This window comes from Aotus nancymaae, unplaced genomic scaffold, assembly GCF_030222135.1.
Source record: "Aotus nancymaae isolate 86718 unplaced genomic scaffold, 86718_ANA_hifiasm-v0.15.2.pri h1tg000053l, whole genome shotgun sequence".
Lineage (NCBI taxonomy): Eukaryota > Metazoa > Chordata > Mammalia > Primates > Aotidae > Aotus > Aotus nancymaae.
The window spans coordinates 11,968,200-11,985,588 of NW_026988467.1; the positions used below are offsets into that span (position 1 = coordinate 11,968,200).

Consider the following 17,389-nt stretch of genomic DNA (forward strand, 5'->3'; position numbering starts at 1 on the left):
CACGTCCTCCGAGGCTCGGGGGGAGGGTCCGTCCTTGCCTCTTCCGGCTTCTGGTGGCCCCAGACATCCGTTGGCTTGCAGCTGCGTCACTCCAGGCCCCTTCTCCTTTCACAGGCCCTTCTCCATGTCTCTGAGTCCTCCCTTCTTCTTACAAGAGCACCAGCCATTGAATGTAAGGCCCACCCTAAATCCAGGAAGGTGTCATCTCAAAATTCCTAACTAATCCCATCTGCAAAGACCCTTTTCCAAATAAGGTTTCCATTCTGAGATTCCAGATGGACATGAGTTTTGTGGGACACCATTTCACACACTCTGGCAATTTACTGCATCTGCCAGCTGGGATACTCACAGGACTGATGAGGATAGCGAAGCGTAAGGAACCCTTGCTGTCCGTGAAACTAGAACAGAATCCGTCTGCATGCTTAGGGCACGTGGTTTTCAGCTCTCCTTGAAGGGTTCATATCATGTTGATGAGGGGACTAGAAGGTGAATATGCATTGAGTTCCCATTCAGCCAAGGATCAGTTTGCCTCCAATTTCTTGAGTGCACAGAAGTTGAGAAAATTGTTTCTTTAGCAAGAACACTGGAGGACCGTGCCGTTCTCTGAACCACGTTCTTCTCATTATGCATGGGAGGGTATGAATTAATCCGAGACACAGGAACACTGAATAAATTGTGATTTGCCAGTCAGGCTGGCTGTGTTTTATCTGAACCAAACATCTGACTTTAACCCCAGGCAGATTTCTCTTCAGGTTGTAATTATTCTGGAACAAACAGAGAAGATGGAAAGGGGCATCCCAGTGGGAACGAGGATACCTCCTGTCTGGAAGGATTCCCACTGGAAATTTTCAAAACACAGTGTCCCGAAGTTGACCTGGATAACTGCCAGCTGCAATCCAGCTTACCCTCTTTTATGTAGATGAGTTCTCAAAAAAAAACCAGAATGAAAATAATTTCATTTTCAGATTAGATACCATTCTATACAACTGCAAGTGATCAAATTGCTCCTTGAAGCCAACCCAGAACAAAACCCAGATTCTCCATACTTAACACCTTAAATCCATCTTCTTCATCTTCCTTTTGAAAATCAAAACCCTTTAAGCTCTAGGTGCTGGAATAAACACTGATGTGACCGTTGCTCAGATAGGAAGATTACTAGGGAAAAAAACACAAAATCAACAATTCTGATGTTGCTTTTAAATGCTGTAATTGCATGGCCCCAAAAGGACTCTGCTATGCCTCCAGATAAATTCTTCCTCTATTAATAAGAAGGAAAATGGGAGGGAAATGAAAGTCTCCAAGAGCCAGGTGCAGTGACTCACGCATGTAATCCCAGCACTTTGGGAGGCCAAGGTGAGCGGATCACCTGAAGTCAGGAGTTCAAGACCAGCCTGACCAATATGAGGAAACCTTGTCTCTAGTAAAAATACAAAAGTTACCAGGGCGCAGTGGCATGCGCCTGTAATCTCAGCTGCTCGGCAGGCTAAGACAGGAGAATTGCTTGAACCTGAGAGGCGGAGGTTGCAGTGAGCTGAGATCATCACGCCATTGCACTCCAGCCTGGGCAACAAGAGCAAAACTCCATCTCAAAAAAAAAAAAAGTCTCCAAGAAACCTGGGAACTTTATATGTAATTTCCTTTCTTGCAAATAGAAGGCCCTTGAATAAAAACTTTTCATGTAGGCCCCGTTCCCTCTGGCCTGGTCTGTGGGAACCTATTCTGCTTCAGAAGTTTATTGAAATGAACGTCCCTGGGTAAGTCCATCAGCGGTTCATGGCTGCCCTTTGTCCTAGCTTTCCAGTCCCATGAGAATGGCAGGAGAAGGAATTTGGGCCCATATCTCAGATGAGGAAGCTGAGGTCTAAAGGCACAAAGCGACCTCAGAAGGTCTCCTCACCCAAAGGCTGAGTTCTTTCTCGGGATTAGCCAGTGGACTTGAAAAAGGGTCGATTTGGTCCCTCTCCCAGAGCCTACCTGGGGAAAGAGCCGGCTCCCTTCTTCCTGTTTCTCCTCCTCCTTCCCCACCTGTCCCTTCCCACTTCCTCTCTCTTCTCTGTAAAGCAGGAGGTGTTACCTCCTCCCTTCCCTGCTAGGATGCTGATGCTGCTTTAAAAATCTGTCAGCAGCTGCTCCCCAGGGCTCTGTAAGGTGATAGTTTGTCGCAGGGATTCAGACTGTAAACGTCATCTCCCCTTCTGCGACGTGCGTCTGAGAGCTCCTGTTTTTGAAAAAATAAAATAATAGCATAGGTGCATGCTAATAGCATGAAGCTGGTTGCAGCTCACACAGCTTGACAGCAATTTGTAACTGCAATCTGTTATATATTGAAAAGGAGTTTGTGTTTGGAATTCTCTTCTTCCAGAGCAGTACATAGAATAGAAACCACGCAGAGACCCCGGAGACCCTCTCAGACAGAGAATATTTATCACGGCCTTAGACAAAGGGGGATTTCCAAAGATGTATGCTATTCATAAACATCTTTTAACCCATTGTTATCAAGGTGTTTCTTCTATTGCTTGGAAATGATGAGAAGCTGAAGAGACAGAGCAGGACCTTTACTGAAGGCTAGGAGTTGGCCTAGGGTGCAGCCACCGGGCACCTCCACCCCGACTTGGGAAGCTCTCGCTCTCTTATGTGGGAGGATGGATTTCATTTGTGTCTCCAGTCTGCTGAAGAGGTACAACTCCCTTAATGGGGCTGGCTGAGCTCTCTGGGGTGCTATTAGGAGCCAGCAGGTAAAGGTCAGGGGAGGCTACCATACATCCCACAATGAACAAGACAGTCTCCCCACAACGAGGAACTGTCTGACCCCAAATGTCACAGTGCCAAGGCTGAAAAACCATGCTCTACTTCCACCCTTTTGATTTTCAGATAATAGAACCATGAGCTGGACACGTGGCTCGCACCTCTAATCCCAGCACTTTGGGAGGCTGAGGTGGGAGGATTGCTTGAGGCCAGGAGTTCAAGACCAGCCTGGGCAACATAACAAGACCCCATCTCTACACAAAAAAATGTTTAAAAATTAGCCAGGTACAGTGGTGTGCACCTGTAGTCCCAGCTACTCAGGAGGCTGGGGTGGGAGGATCACTTGAGCCCAAGAGTTTGAGGCTGCAGTGAGCCAAGATTGCATCATTGCATTCCAGCCTGGGTGACAAAGCGAGAGCCCATCTCTAAGAAACAAACAAACACGCAACAAATAATAAAACGGAGGCCCTATGCACCTGGTCTGTAACATTAAACCTCTCCCAGCTGAAATCATCCTTTGTATGTATGTTTTAAAATAGTTTAGTGCAATGGGAATTAATGAACAACTGACCAGCTTTTCCTGGGCACCGCCAATCTGTCAGAGGCCACCAAAAAGTACAGCTCTGTCCTCAGGATTACCATTGACTTGAGGAGTCATCCAGGTCTCTTAAAAAGAGAATAGCCATGTAAGATGGCCGCTCTTGTATAATGGCAAACTGGTGGCCGCTAGCTGATCTGGTCTATATAGGTATTTTGTTTGGCCAGTGAGTTTTCTTTCTTTCCTTCCCTCCTTCCTCCCTTCCCTTCCCTTCCCTTTTTCCTTCTCCTTTTCCTTCCCTTTTTCCTTCCCCTTTTCCTTCCCTTTTTCCTTCCCCTTTTCCTTCTCTTTCCTTTCCTACTTTTAGGCAAAAACGTAGACTCCCAAGTATACTATAAGTTTCTCTCCCCACAAGGTATCTCATCTTTACCAGTCCCAGAGGTGCAAGCCCAGCTGCTCAGGGCATTGGTGTTTGTGTCCTCCTAGTCAAAGGCAGAGGTACTCGAGCCTGAGCGAGCCTCAGAGGCACCTGAAGCCTTGTTGAAAACAGATTGCTGGGTCCCGCCCTACCGCTTCTGCTTCATTCTGCTTCAGTAGGTCTGAGGTGGGGCCTGCTGATGTTCCTAACACGTACCCAGGTATGCTGCTGCTGCCGCCGCTCCAGTGGCCACACTTTGAGAAGCACTGGTCTACAGCAGTGATTCTCAAATGCTAATAAGCATCAGAGTTACCTGGAAAGCAGGCGAAAGCCCGGATACCATGACCTCATCCCCCATGATTCTGATTTAGTAGATCTGGGGAGGGGCCTGGGCATCCCTCCTTTTGACAGGCCCTCCAGGTGATCCAGACTCATACTAAGAGTTTGAGAATCATTGCTCTTAAGCCTCAAATAAGCGGTGTAGACCAGTGTATGTGCATTTGAATCTCCTGTTAAAACACAGACGCTGATTCAGGAGGTCTGGGCTCAGGGCCTGAGATTCTGCATTTCTGCTAAGTTCTCCAGTGATGCCTGTGCAGCTGGTCCGAGCGCCACACTTTGAATACCAAGGGATAGTCCAGTGTTTCTCGACAAGGGGTGACAGTGACTTACCTTCTGAGGGACATCTGGCAATGTCTGAAAACATATTTAGTTATCGTGGCTGGAGGGTGGGGAAAATGTACTGGCATCCGGTGGGTAGAGGCCATGGATGATGTCAGACGTTCCCAGTGCACAGGAAAAACAACGATTCAACCCCAGAATTGCAGTAATGCTGAGGACAAGAAGTCCTGTGGTAGACAAAGGCATTGACAAGCTGCCAATTGCAGATGATGAGCCAGGGTGGTGAGTGAAGGCTTCCTGGTGGAGGGGGTACTTAACTGAGGGCTCTTGTCTGATATTTGATTTCATCTAGGGTCTCCCTTCTCCACAGCATGTGCTGCTATGTAATATACATTTAACTTACGTCTTACTTATAGCATTTCCTGTGCTAGAATGCAAACTTCAGAAGGGTTGGAACATCTGGTCCGTTCATTTTGGTATCTGCCGTATCTGCCGTACCAAGAACAGTGCCTGGCATGTAGTAGGTGCTCAGTAAATAGCAAATGAATGAGTGAATGGCACAGTCTTTGGAGAAATACAAAGGAAGCTGGTGCTGGGTCACATACTAGGGGAGATGGCGAAATTATTTGTCATCATTCTTTCACTCCCCCATTCATAAAACATGTTAAAGACTTGCTTTTTATCAGCTCCCTAGGCACAAACCCTTGATCTGTTCTTGGTCAAGGCTATGAGACAGGCTCACTACTTATGTATTATCTTTCAGATATTTAGAGAAAGGCAGTAGGATTTTCCCCCATGGCAAAGGGCCCATCCTTTTTTTGTTTTGTTTTGTTTTTTTGAGACAGAGTCTGGCTGTGTCGCCCAGGCTGGATTGCAGTGGCGCAATCTCGGCTCACTGCAACCTCCACCCTCTGGGTTCAAGCGATTCTTCTGCCTCAGCCTCCCAAGTAGCTGGGACTACGGGCACGCGCCACCACGCCCGGCTAATTTTTGTATTTTTAGTAGAGACGGGGTTTCACCATGTTGGTCAGGCTGATCTCGCACTCCTGACCTTTTGATCTGCCTGCCTCGGCCTCCCAAAGTGCTGGGATTACAGGCGTGAGCCAACGTGCGTGGCCTTCTTTTTTTTTTGTTTTGTTTTTAAGGACTGTTTGAAACATCCTAATTTTATGATGCCAGGAAAGGAATCTCTGTATATCACAGAGAAAAGTAAAAATGAAAATAAATGTTTATATCTCTTTTCAATTCATTACTTTTCTTTCCTTTTCTTTTTTAACCTCATTTCCATCCAGAAAGTCCTTACCCCATTTTTTTGAAAATTGAAAAATCAGACCCTTAATTTGTGTGTCTGTAGTTGCCAGAGAGTGAGCTGAGGAGTGTGGATTCAAAGAGGCTCTTTTGAGCACATCCCATTTTCCCATTAGCGCAAGCCTCTGAGGCACCTTTGTGCTATCTCTTCAGAAAAGAGAATATTACAAAAACACTTTCTAATTATTGTTGGCCTTTCATTGCTTTAGAGCTGCTGCACAGCCTAGAAATGAACATCCTTGCCTCAGAATTTTGTCTTTTTTTTTTTCTTTTGGGAGACGTGTCGTCCCCACAGGGCTGGTTATGAAGCCCAAGCTGGCAGAATTTGTCTAACGTGTGTGACCTAGAAGAAGTCAGGACCACAATGAGAGGAGGACCTCTGAGTTCATTTGCATTCCCCCGGCTGGTTGCAAAACAAAAGCCCACCCGTGCTACACTTCATGGTTCACTTATTTTGGTTTCTTTCCTCCAATTTGAGTGGTAGATTAAAAAGAAAGAGAAAAGAGAAAGTCAAGTCTTGTCTGCAGGGTCCTCTGCCCAGCATTCACAGCTGGGTTTTCATGTGGACAGGCTTTTGTTGCATCAGGAGAAGGAGGAGTCTTTGAACGTGGTGTGGCCGGAGCCCTCCCTTTCGACAGGTCAGTTCCTTAACATTCTGGCTCTTTCTCGAAGAGCTCTCATGGCCAAGAATCACTGAAAGCTCAGCTGTTTTAGATCCCGCCCAAAGAATCAGCTCTCTCCTCTCTCGCTGTGTCCAGCACATCACCTGTCTGTATGCAGGCATTTAGGTGTGGGTGGAGGAATCGCAGACACAGAATTTATCAAAGGCTGTCAGGGGGCTCACGGAATCCAGATTAGAGAACCAGGTTCAGGGCAGCTACACAGCAGGAACAATGCCCAGACCCCGCTGCAGAATTGCTTTGCGGAGATACCAGCACTGCCACTGCTGAACACAGACACCAAAACACTTTCTAATTATTGGAATCAGGTGTCAGGTAGCCCTGATGCCTTGCACCAAGTGCCACTTCTAAGCTGCTGTCACTGCTGTCTCTGGGCACAGGATAGGGCTGCCATAGCCTCCTCGAAGATCTGCCTGATGCCCTCTTCTCCCAGCCACAAGCTTCTACCTCAGAGTCTGGCTTAGGTACAGCCTGATTGTTGGATCCCAGGCCACGTGCAAAGGAGGCTGAGAACGTTTCTGACTTTTAATTTGGAAAGATGTAGGCTTGCTGGGGAACTCCTGAAACAAAAATGGTGTTCACAGATCAGCGTGGCCCAAAGAATGACAGATGCCTCATAGCCTAGGAAGGCCTTACCTTGGTTATATCACAGTGAGCTGGAGGTTATAGGGCAGCAAAAGACGGAGACCCTTCAAAAGATTGCTACTGTCCCTATGTCCCATCACAGGCTCAGCTGCACTGAGATTTTACCAGCCCCGCTTCCAGTCCTTGGCTGAAGGTGGATTCTGCAAGGAACTGACCAGGGCTGGCCCTGGATGGATGCATAACCATGCCTACCACCCACAGCAAAGCTCCTTGGACACCCAGGTGATGATTTCAAAGTGGCCCATTGCACTGAGCCTTTGTTTCCTTCTTGGAAGCAACAGCTGTGGGCTTGTGATGATTTGATTGTTTTGAAATGAGAACAATTGATGGCCTGAAGAAGGGCATACATGATGTGAAGGCAGTTTGAAGAATGCCTGAAATTCAGAACGTCAGGGAGGGAGCGTCCTTCCAGATCATCAGGGCCAGGCCCCGCATTTCACGGTAAAAGCAGCTGGAGAAGGGAGACATGTTGTTGGATCCATCAGCTGCTGTTGGATCCATTGTGCTGCCTCAAGGATGCAGGCCGTGGAAACAGAGACATGGAGATGCCTGAGTGACTTTGACAGAAACTTACCAGGAATTGACATAGTTCAACATATTCATCAAAGTCTTTCCTGGATTCTTGGTGCCAGTCAACCCCTTCCCATCCCCTCTTTGTGCTTTCCCTTCCCAGGCTAAGGAGTCTTAAAACCTTTAATATTCAGAATCTCAAAGAAGGCCCTGTGGGTCATTCGGTCCAGGGCTTCTCAAAGTCCTTAGTCCTCCTGTATCAGATTCACCACTGGACTTTGGTTAGAAGCAAAGTTCCTGAGTCACTATGCAGTGATGCCCAGGGATGTGAGTTTTAACAAGCTTCTCAGGTTATTTGTGTCCACGTTGAAGTTCAGGAACCCGTAGATCTAATGCAACCTCCTCATCTTATGCATGGGGAAATGGAGACTCGGAAGAGAAGTACAGAAACTTGCTCAAAGGTGAACAGATGGCCACTGGCAGAGCTGAGCCTAGAATTTTCTTATTCATATTTCTAGTCCTTTATTTCTGACTCTGATCTTCTGTCTTCTCCAGCATATTTTTTTTTGTATCTAAATTAGGAGGCATTGAAAGTGAGCAGCAGAACTGAAAGTGAGCCCTGTTTTATGCCAAGAAGATCTTTCCTGCAAAGTTGTGAGATGCATTCTCTCTTAAATGCAGCTGTGGTTACCAAAAGAACCAGGAACCAGTTGTGTTATGGATTTGATCAGCTTAGTGAACTCGTTGCTGAAAGCAGAGGTCACCCTGGGCTCCTGGAAGGAAGGGACACTTTCTACATGGCAGACGAGTGCTTGGTGACTTACACACCTCTCCTGTAATACTCTCCATCTTCTTCAGGGATACACGCTACCTTCCCCAGGTAGATTTTATTCATGCAGCCCTAGACTTTGCCACTCACCAGGGCGAGTTAGATACTTCGAAGCTTGAGCAAAGGACTAAGGCCAAACGTCTTGACCACTGGTTCTTGGCCCAGTCTGGGATGCGACTATTGATGTTTCTTTGGCAGTGTAAGTGGACCCTGTAGCTAAAAGTGGACAGAGATTCCGTTTAAAAGCAAAATTAACTGAGAATCATTCTATCTCCAGATGTGCCCAATGCAATTTTATCTTTCCTTCCTTCTTTCCTTCCTTCCTTTCCTTTTCTTTCTTTTCTTTTCTTTCTTCTTTCTTGACAGGGTCAGTCTGTTGCCCAGGCTGAAGTGTAATGGTGCAATCATAGCTCACTGTAGCTGCGAACTCCTGGGTTAAAGCCGTCTTCCCACCTCAACCTCCTGAGTTGCTGGGACTGCAGACACGCGCCACTACACCCAGCTAATTTTTAAAAAATTTTTGGTAGGGTCAAGGTCTTGCTGTGTTGCCCAGGTTGTCAGGACAATTTTATCTTCAAGGCTCCCACATTTTCTCACTCCAGGGCGCCCTGGGTTGGCATTGAGGTCAGTCTCGTGGTGTTCGTCGTTTGGATGTGACTGCGCTGTTTTATGTGGCACACTGGGGCAGCTGGTTTGTTTCTCCTGCCAAGGATGTCCTGGCTTCCTGGAGCAAGGGCCGTAGGCTGCAGGCCCCACCGCCTTCGCACCAGGAGGTCATCAGGATTGGGCTGACCTGATGTTGAACTTAAAGTAGGATTAGGTTGAACTGACTCTGTTGAACTTGAAGTCAGGTTCTCAGAGTGTGTCTGGAATGCTCAGCATCAGGGGAGGGCCCCACAGGGCAACCCTCAGACATCTGGTAGGAAATGGACTCCAGGGCACTTGGGGGTGTTCTCTTTGGAAATCAGTCCCTCTTACTTTTGCTGTTCTTTTTTGCAGTGTTTGTTCTTCCACTTAGAAGATGCTCCTGTATCTTTCATGCATATATCCTCAGTGCCTGGACCAGTGTGTGGCATCCAGTCAAGGAGGGCAGGCGGATACTCCCACTCCACCTCTCCCCACCCCAATCTATCATCTCATTTCTTTATTATGTTCTGTTTTCTCTCTCTCCTTTTTTTTTTTTTTTTTTGACATGCCTATTCCCCATCTCCTATCATTAGAATTTACATTTCCAAGCTGGACTCGGTCTTCTTCTGATGTCTTCTTCTGGTACTTCCATGCCTGATATACCCTGTAGGTTCACAATGAATATCTGGGGAACGAATGTTAAATACAAGTACATGCTCGTAATCCCAGCACTTTTGGAGGCCGAGGTGGGTGGATCATGAGGACAAGAGATCAAGATCATCCTAGCCAACATGGCAAAACCCCATCTCTACTAAAAATACAAAAGTTAGCTGGGTGTGGTGGCATGAGCCTGTAATCCCAGCTCCTCGGGAGGCTGAGGCAGAAGAATCACTTGAACTTGGGAGGTGGAGGTTGCAGTGAGCCGAGATTGCGCCACTGCGCTCCAGCCTGGCGACAGAGCAAGACTCCGTCTCAAAAAAAAAAACAAAACAAACAAAAAAAAAGTATATGCTCAATAATTGTTTGCTTATTGGTTGAGAAATGGGGACTTTGTGGGAATAGCCAAGGTTGTTCTCAGAGAACCTTCTGGCCCTGTATTTCACAGAATAGAGGGTCCCCTCTTGGCTGGTGGGTTATTTTCATTTTCTTTTGCTCTGAGTGGTGGTGGCTTTCCCTTTGTCCCTGCTCTACACGCTGAGTATGGTTGGCCCCCTCCAGGTCTAAGCACAGGACATCTGAAAAAGGGAGCCATATTGTAGGGGAGGTGAAGGAGACGCCAACTGGGCGTGTTGGGAATGGAGGGGGAGAGTGGCCAGCACCTGCAACTTAGAATCCTCAGGAAGAGCCCCAGGGATGGTTGTTCTTGGGTTTTTTAGTTTGAACAAGCTGTTTTCCCTCCTCGGATGCTGGCATTGATCCACTTTGAATCAGCTGTTGGCTCCCTGCTGGGATTATCAAGCAAGATGATCTTTAATGACACTCCTTCCCCTGCCTGCAAGGCCAAGCTGGAATGATCGGTAATATTCTGTTGGATTCCCTCTCCATGCAAAATGTCAGGTCCTTCTTGTCTCACCTGGAGTTACTAAGCTTGAGGTTAGGATGCCTAACCCGTGTCTAGCCAGCTAAGCAACCTTACCTAGGGAGGTCACTTCACCTCCCTGAGCCTCAGTTCCCATCTCTATGATAGAGAAGATGATGCTTGCTCTGTCCTCTGACAGGGAAGGTTGTGAGGACTGAACGAAATAATGAGAGCTAAAAGGTGGAGACAACCCAAATATCCATGAGCTGATGAATGGGTAAGCAAAATGTGGTATATCCATACGATGGAGTATTATCTGGCAATGAAAAGGAATGAAGCAGTGATTCATGCTATAGCGTGGGTGAACCTTGAAGACATTTTGCTAAGGGGAAAACTCCAGACACAAAAGGCCACATATTGTATGATCCCATTGATGTGAAATGTCCAGAACAGGCAAATCCGTAGAGATGGAAAGCAGATTGGTAGGTGCCAGGAGCCGTGGGGAGGGGAGAATGGGGAGTAACTGCTAATAGGGATAGAGTTTCTTTCGGGGGCTGATGAAAATGTTCTAGAATTGAAAATGTTCTAGAATTGAACAGTGCTGATGGTTGTGCAACTTTGTGAATATACTAAACGCCACTGAATTGTAGACTTTAAAAGGGTGAATTTTCAGGTGTAAGTATTACAGCACAAGAACAAAGTTAACACACATATGGGAAAGGGCTGAGTAAACCGTAGGATGCATAGCGTTGGCGTGTTACCGTCATCAACAGCATCATCTTCATATCCTAGCATTTATTTAGTGCCAACTGTGTACCCCGCAGTATGACAAGAGCACTACACGCCTTTCTTTGTATCATCTTTATTTTGTAAAGAAGACTGAGGATTAGAAAAGTTAAGACTCATGATCCAGGCTACACGTTACGAGGCTATTAAGTGGCCGACTAGACCCCAAAGCCTTGTCTCTTCCCATTATCCCCTGTTGCTGTCTCAATTCAAAGGCTTCTGAGGGATCACAATATAACTTATTTTTTGGAGACCTAGCCATTGTTTAACTTAAAATGGTTCTTAGGACGTAAACTGGTGATACCCAAGACTCCCACTGGAAATGCAGAAATAGCTCCCTGGTCAATGTAAGTGAACCTTCCGAGCTGTAGAAATTGACTGGCTCATGAATGACTCACCCTTGAGACTAGCCGGTGGTCTCTTTGGCCTGTAGGGTAAGACTAGAATCCAAAAATTCTGAGAGTTGATGACAGACTCTAAGACACCCCAGGGGCCCATTTTCAGACCTTGGTGATGACAGGCACCTACCCAGAAGCTTAGGAAGACCATCTCAGAGCTCCTCTGGGAAGGGTTGAAAATCAGCTTCACATCTTGTGGAGAGGAGGACACTTCCAGGCCTCGGGAATTATTTATTGATGGGGTTCCCTTGAGCCTGATCCCATCTGTGAAGAGAGACCGAGGATGTGGCCTGCCAAGTCTGAAATAGTTTCAAGGTCTGCAGCAGTATATCAGGAAGCTGCTGAGTAGAGACAGAAAACTCTGTAACTGTCAATGGGGTATGCAAAGGACTGCAAAGCAGCCCCTCAAGGGAGGTCCCAGGGCCTTCCAGGTGTCTGTGCAGCTGGTGCATGTGCTTTACAGAGAAAACACAGATACCACGTGCAGAAATGGGCCGTTTTGGGGTCCTGAGCTGCTCCTCATGGCCTACGAGGTCTGACCCCAGAATTGGGAGTGATTGTCTGGTGTGGCAGAAGGGACTCTGAGAGGCAAGGGGCCCTGGCACCTCTGATGGTTAAACTTAAGTGTCAATTGGATTAGATTGAAGATGCAAAGTATTGTTTCTGGGTGTTGCCAAAAGAGATTAACATTCGAGTTGGTGGACTGGGAGAGGAAGACCCACCATCAGGAAGATCCCCCCACAAGGTGGATGGGCACCATCCAGTCAGCTGCCAGCACGACTAGAAAAAGCAGGCAGCAGAAGGTGGAAGAAGCTGACTTACTGAGCTTTCCAGCCTTCATCTTTCTCCCATGCTGGATGCTTCTTGCCCTCAAACATCAGACTCCAAATTCTTCGGCTTTTGGACTCTTGGACTTAGCACTAGGAGTCCGTGGGGGTCTCCTGGGACTTTGGCCACAGCCTGCAGAGTGCACTGTCGGCTTCCCTTCTTTTGAGGTTTTGGAATTTGGACTGAGCCGCTACCGGCTTCCTTGCTCCTCAGCCTGCAGACAGCCTATCATGGAACTTTTCCTTGTGATCACGTGAGTCAGTTCTCCTTAATAAAATCCCTTTTGTGTATACATATGTCCTGTTAGCTCTGTCCCTCTAGAGAAACCTGACTCATATAGCACGTTAGCTCCAGCTCACATGGGCTGTGTGATGCAGGGCAAGCCTCTTCCCCTCTCTGGTTCAGTTTCATTATTTACTAACGGTGGGGCTGAACTGCAAAACCAGTGAGTCCACCTTTGCTCATCAAGCCTTTGCTATGGCCCTACACTTTGCCTGGCTCTCAGCAAGGGGCTGGGAATTTAAGAGTGAACCAAAAAGGGCGTCAGCCTCACCTTTTTGGAGCTTACAGGTTACTAGGGAACCAGAGATCAATTACATAATCCCCAAAATGTATGATTACAGACCGTGCTAAATGCTGTGAAAAAGCAGTGAAGGTTTCTGTTAATGCACCGACTTTACCTTTTGCCGGCCTACTATGTGCCAGAGAGTCGTCATGCTTGTATAAAAAGTACCTGGAATTTTGTGTATATTTGGATATGGTAAAGTCAATAGATCAAGTGACAATTGCTATTAAAAATGTAGTTTGATACTTAGAGTTCTCAAGAGAAGGGGGCAGGCCAGACCTGTAGGGCCACATGGGGAAGTACCAGGTCAGTTAGCAGGCTGGAGGAGGCAAGGGGAAAGCCTGGGCCAGAGCTTTTGTTGGGCTTTTATTGGTGGAAGGAATAGGCAAGGCAGAGTAGGTATACCAAGCGTGTTTAGGATTGGTCAGTTTGAATAATTTTGGTGAGTTGTGGGGTAGGAGGTGGTCCCTAGTTGTCAAATACCTGACCCTGGGGTGATACAGGGTAGGGGGAATATTGGTTTGGTGTGTGACAGTTTGATAAAGGCGGTGGTAGGGGGTCTGGATTCTGGATTGGTTGATTTGCATAGCAAAGGTGTGTTCCCAGGCGGGTTGTTTGCCATCGCTAGGAACTAACGCTCCCTCCCCAGGTCTGAAAGGCACCAAGATGTCCAAGCATTGTAAACTCTAGGAAATAAAAAACAGGACTAATCGAGTGCCTTATGTGTTTGTATTGACTTTTTTCAAACACTCATATTTTCCCTGTGAGGTAGGCACTCATGACAGCAGCGTCCCCATTGTTCAGCTAGGGAAACTGAGGCTTAGAGCGGTAAGGAACTTGCCCAGGGTCGCTCGGCTAGTCAGATAGGCATCAGGGTTTGAACCCGGGTGATCATGCACCGCCACTGGGGCCCCTAAGGATCTCATTCCCGTCTTGGTCTTGTCTTGTTGAGCACAAGTGAGGAGTGATTTGTGGCTAAGGCTCAAGGCGGTACCACTTCTGTCAAGGGTGAAGGATGCAGTGAGGAAGGAAAGGGCTTGACACCAACAGGACAGGAGGGAGAAGGTGGCTGGGGCCCAGCTGACCCTGCAGCTCGCCTGTGGAATGTTTAAAGCCTGCAGATGCTGGACCCTCATTCCAGACCTACTAAGCCAGAATCTCTCTGAGAGGTGAGACTTTTAATTAAATTCCCTGAGTGACTCTTTTTAAAATTATCTTTTTTTAAAAAATTATGGTATGATTCACATTCAGTGAAATGCACAGATCTTCAATGTATGGTTTGCTGAGTTTTGACAAGTGCATACACTGATGCAGTCCACACCCCTACCAAGATACGGATTATTTCCGTCATCCTGAAAATGCCTTTGTGCCGCTTCCCAGTCAGTTCCTACATAACCCTCCCCCTGCTCCTGCAGCCACGGCTCCAAGTTCTCTCAGTATAGACTAGTTTTTCCTGCATTAGTTTGGTCTAGAACTGCGTCCACAGGGATCCTAGCATATGCACACTTTTGTGCTGGGCTGCTTTCACTCAGCAAAATATTTATTTTAATTATTATTTTACTTTAAGTTCCAGGATACATGTACAGAATGTGCAGGTTTGTTACACAGGTGTACATGTGCCATGGTGGTTTGCTGCACCTATCAACCTGTCATCTAGTTTGGTTGGTTGGTTTGTTTGTTTGAGACGGAGTTTTGCTCTTGTTGCCCAGGCTGGAGAGCAATGGTGCAATCTCGGCTCACCGCAACCTCCGCCTCTCAGGTTCAAGCGATTCTCCTGCCTCAGCCTCCCAAGTAGGAGGCATGCACCACCATGCGCAGCTAATTTTGTATTTTTAGTAGAGATGGGGTTTCTCTATGTTGGTCAGGCTGGTCTCGAACTCCCGACCTCAGGTGATCCACCCACCTCGGCCTCCCAAAGTGCTAGGATTACAGGCATGAGCCACCATGCCCGGCCCATCTAGGTTTTAAGCCCCTCATGCAGTAGGTGTGTGTCCTAATGCTCTCCCTCCCCTTGCCTCCCATCCCCCGACAGGCCCCGGTGTGTTGTTCCCCTCCCTGTGTCCATATGATGTTCTCATTGTTCAACTCCCACTTATGAGTGAGAACATGCGGTGTTTGGTTTTCTGTTCCTGCGTTAGTTTGCTAGTCAGCAGAATATTTTTGAAGATTCATCAAAGTTGTTGTGGGTTTTATAGTTCATTCATTTTCTTTCTTTCTTTTTTGTTTTTTTGAGACAGAGTTTCATTCTTGCTACCCAGGCTGGGGTGCAATGGCACGATCTCAGCTCACCGCAACCTCCGCCTCCTGGGTTCAAGTGATTCTCCTGCCTCAGCCTCCTGAGTAGCTGGGACTACAGGCGTACGCCACCATGCCCAGCTAATTTTTGTATTTTTTTAGTAGAGACGAGGTTTCACCATGTTGACTAGGATGGTCGCGATCTCTTCACCTCGTGATCCACCCACCTCAGCCTCCGAAAGTGCTGGGATTATAGGCGTGAGCCACCGCGCCCGGCCCATTCATTTTCTAGCTGAGGAGTACTACATGGTATGGTGTGTGTTCTTACATTGCTACAAGGAAATACCTGACACTTGGTAATTAATAAAAAGAGGCTTCATCGGCTGCTGGTTCTGCAGGCTCTACGAGAAGCATGGTGCTGGTGTGCTTGGCTTCTGGGGAGGCCTCTGGTAGCTTACATTCATGGTGATGGTGGAAGGTGAAGAGGGAACAGGCACGTCACAGGGCAAAAGCAAGAGCGAGAGAGGAATTAGCAGCAGGTGGCCCACACTTTTAAGCCACCAGATGTCCTGTGAACTCAGTGGGGGATCTCACTCATCACCAAGGGGGTGGCCCAAGTCATTCATGAGGGACCTGCCCCTAAGAGCCAAACCCCTCCGAACAATGGGGACTACATTTTTTTTTTTTTAGCCGGAGTCGCGCTCTGTCTCCCAGACTGGAGTGCAATGGCACAATCTCGGCTCACTGCAACCTCTACCTCCTGGGTTCAAGCGATTCTCCTGCCTCAGCCTCCCAAGTAGCTGGGATTATAGGCGCCCACCACCACACCCAGCTAATTTTTTTGTATTTTTAGTAGAGACAGGTTTTCACCATGTTGGCCAGGCTGGTCTTGAATGCCTGACCTCGTGATCTGCCCGCCTCAGCCTCTCAAAGTGCTAGGATTACAGGTGTGAGCCACCACGCCCAGCCTTGGGGATTACATTTCAACGTGAGGTTTGGGTGGGGACAAATATCCCAACTATATCATGCGGCTGTACCACAGCTTGTCTATTCGTTCTCCTGTTGATGGACATTTGGGTTGTTTCCGGTTAGGGCTGCTCTGAGTAAAGCTGTCGTGGACATCTGTGCCCAGGTCTTTTTGTGGACATATGTGTTCATTTCTCCTGGGTAAATGTCTAGGACTGGAAGGGTGAGGTTGCCTGTCGGTGATTCAGTGCGGCCAGCCCAACACTGACATGTGAGCAACTCTGGACAGACCGACTCATGACTGCAATTCCTTTGAGCTCCAGAATTCCATTTTCAATTTGAAAGTGGCATTTCCAGTTGCTTCATTTTTTTAAAGGGTGGTAGAATCGACATAACAGACAATTTGCCATTGTAACCATTTTTAAATGTACCGTTTAGCGGCATTTACATTCACGTTGTTGTGCAGCTGTCACTACTGTCCGTCTCCAGAACATTTTTCATCTCCTCAAAGAGAAATTGTCCCCATTAAATACTAACTCTCCATTCCCCCTTCCTTCTAGTCCCTGGCATCCACCATTCCACTCCCTTTCTCTACAGGTTTACTACTGTGGGTAACTCACATAGGAGGAATCATACAGCATTGTTCTTTTGTGATTGTCTGGCTTCACTTATTATAATACCTTCAAGGTTAAGCCGTGGGTCAAAATTTCCTTTTTTTTTTTTTTTTTGTTTTAAGACAGGGTCTTGCTCTGTTGCTCAGGCTGGAGTGTAGTGGTATAATCATGACACACTGCAGCCTCGACCTCTTGGGCTCAAGCAATCCTCCAGCCTCAGCCTCCTGAGTTGTTAACTGGGGGACACAGGCACATACCACCATGCTTGGCTAATTAAAAAAAAAAAAATTTATTGTAGAAACAGGATCTTCCTGTTGCCCAGGCTGGTCTCAAACCCCCAGGCTCCTGTGATCCTCACACCTCAGCCTCCCAAAGTGCTAGGATTACAGGCGGGTGGCACCCTGCCTGGCCAGAATTCCCTGCTTTTTAAAGGCTGAATAATATTTCATTGTGTATAGAGACCACAGTTTGTTGTTATATTTTTAATGGAGAAAAAACATTCTAAAGGAAACCTAGGTTTTAAAGGAACGTGCAATGACCTAGCCCTAAACTCTGTA

General features: G+C 47.2%; 1 protein-coding gene across 1 annotated transcript in view; it reads left to right on the forward strand.

Annotated features, from left to right (window-relative positions):
• KAZN (kazrin, periplakin interacting protein) overlaps nt 1–17,389 on the forward strand; it is a 1,270,084-nt gene that overhangs the window by 801,643 nt on the left and 451,052 nt on the right. The gene's annotated exons all lie outside the window — the stretch shown is intronic.